Source organism: Sinocyclocheilus anshuiensis, unplaced genomic scaffold, assembly GCF_001515605.1.
Source record: "Sinocyclocheilus anshuiensis isolate Anshui unplaced genomic scaffold, SAMN03320099.WGS_v1.1 scaffold369, whole genome shotgun sequence".
Taxonomy (NCBI): Eukaryota; Metazoa; Chordata; class Actinopteri; order Cypriniformes; family Cyprinidae; genus Sinocyclocheilus; species Sinocyclocheilus anshuiensis.
Window position 1 is genome coordinate 2237922 of NW_015540935.1, and position 2916 is coordinate 2240837.

Genomic DNA, 2916 nt, shown 5'->3' on the forward strand with positions numbered 1-2916 from the left:
TATATGAAATGATATAAATATATACATTTTCTGCCCCCATATCTTGAATTTTGGGAGCATTCTAAATGCATTTTATGATACTGAATCATGCAGTGAAAGAACACACTGTAAATGAGCATTCAGTCTAGCTAGTGTTTAAGCACTCATACCTCCTCTTATATTCAATGAAGCTGCCCATACACGGTATGATAAATGAATCTCTAACTTACATTGTACGTACATCTGCACTTTGTTGCTTATGATGAGGGAATACGCGAGTTTCAGTCTGAACAAAACTCTGGGGTTTCAGCGATGACTGATCTGAACGCCTCTGATTGGCTACTGCATTCCTAAGCTCAACAGAAATCAATTTCACATTTGTGATTTTTGCACAAAAAAAAATGGCACTCTTCGTATGATATTGATCAACTATATGAAATGATTATAAATATATACATTTTCTGTGTTTAAGCACTCATAAATCCTCTTATAATCAATGAAGCTGTCCATACACTGTATGATAAATGAATCTCTAATCGTACGTACATCTGCACTTTGTTTCTTATCGATGAGGGAATTCGCGAGTTTCAGTCTGAACAAAACTCTGGGGTTTCAGCGATGACTAATCTGAACGCCTCTGATTGGCTACCGCATTCCTAAACTCAACAGAGTCGTGTGTGATTGGTTATAATGAGCAACGCTGTAAAAACGCGTAAAAATAAAATATTATGTAACATAACCAGGTCTAAATTTAATACAGCACTCGAAAATTCATTTTAAACATTAAAGTTTTATTAAAAAACCAGGGGACCCCCCAAGTATATTTTTTGAGTGTTATGGGGGGTCCCATAATGCTTATGGGAGGTCAGGGCCTCCCCAGCCCCCCCTCAATTCAGACACTGTTAAAAGTACACACAGACTATGTAGTTGCAGTGGAGCAGTCTGGTCACATGGCAGTGTTTGGAGCCTTGGAAGAAGTGACTGGCCAGCATCTGAAAACATGCAATGATGAGAAACCACCAATGAAACCTTTGGCCATACCCTGATGGAGAAATAAAGTACAATTTATTTCAAGAAATGAAATCATGCACATTTTAAATAATTTAAAATGTAATACCAGTTAATTAAATTTGTGATGAAACAGAAGTTGCAACCATTTTATTTGGCACAAATCTCAATCCATCGCACAACACAGGGAGCATTGATGTTAACTGTTCATTAGTTGCAAGGATTTGTAACAGAACATGCACATTTCATATTATAAGTCTACCTTAAACAGCATTAAAATAATATCAAAATATGCCTGCCTGTTGTTGATAAATACCAGTGGTGACGTTTTACAAATTGATTGATCAATTGTCCCAATGTTTTGTAAGCCATGGTCTCTTCCCCAGTGCAGGGACTCGTGTGCACGATCTAGTGATTCACTACCTAGGGAACTGACTGAGACGCAGTTTGCTTTGATAACAGCCTATTAGTTCATTTTGCTGAACGAGACTCAAAGGTCCGAGTCGGTAAAATGATCCGAACTTCCCATCACTAATGGTCTCTTTACCAGTGCAGGGACTCGTGTGCACGATCTAGTGATTCACTACCTAGGGAACTGACTGAGACGCAGTCTGCTTTGATAACAGCCTTGTGAAAGGATTCCGTTGTTTATTACGGTGGCTGAGAGAGCTCAACTCGCTGCAACTTCAGAAAACACAAGCAAATAGAAAAAGCACCAGCAAATCAAGAAAACATCTTCATCAGTTTGACAATCAACTATATGAACTGATATAAATATACATTTTCTGCCCCCATATCTTGAATTTTGGGAGCATTCTAAATGCATTTTATGATACTGAATCATGCAGTGAAAGAACACACTGTAAATGAGCATTCAGTCTAGCTAGTGTTTAAGCACTCATACCTCCTCTTATATTCAATGAAGCTGCCCATACACGGTATGATAAATGAATCTCTAACTTACATTGTACGTACATCTGCACTTTGTTGCTTATGATGAGGGAATACGCGAGTTTCAGTCTGAACAAAACTCTGGGGTTTCAGCGATGACTGATCTGAACGCCTCTGATTGGCTACTGCATTCCTAAGCTCAACAGAATCGTGTTTGATTGGTTATAATGAGCAACGCTGTAAAAACGCGTAAAAATAAAATATTATGTAACATAACCAGGTCTAAATTTAATACAGCACTCGAAAATTCATTTTAAACATTAAAGTTTTATTAAAAAACCAGGGGACCCCCCAAGTATATTTTTTGAGTGTTATGGGGGGTCCCATAATGCTTATGGGAGGTCAGGGCCTCCCCAGCCCCCCCTCAATTCAGACACTGTTAAAAGTACACACAGACTATGTAGTTGCAGTGGAGCAGTCTGGTCACATGGCAGTGTTTGGAGCCTTGGAAGAAGTGACTGGCCAGCATCTGAAAACATGCAATGATGAGAAACCACCAATGAAACCTTTGGCCATACCCTGATGGAGAAATAAAGTACAATTTATCTCAAGAAATGAAATGATGCCTTTTAAATCATTTAAAATGTAATACAAGTTAATTAAATTTGTGATGAAACAGAAGTTGCAACCATTTTTTTTTTGGCACACAAAAAATCTCAATCCATCGCACAACACAGGGAGCATTGATGTTGACTGTTCATTAGTCGCAAGGATTTGAAACAGAACATGCACATTTCAAATTATAAGTCTACCTTAATTAAATAGCATTAAAATAATATCAACATATGCCTGCCTGTTGTTGATAAATTCCAGTGGTGACATTTTACATATTGATTGATCAATTGTCCCAATGTTTACTAAGCCATAATCTCTTTACCAGTGTAGCGTCTGGACCAATCAGACACACGATATATATGTTGTTAGTTATATTTAACAAATACTCTGTAACACCCCTCAGTTAACAAGCCATATGAGGGC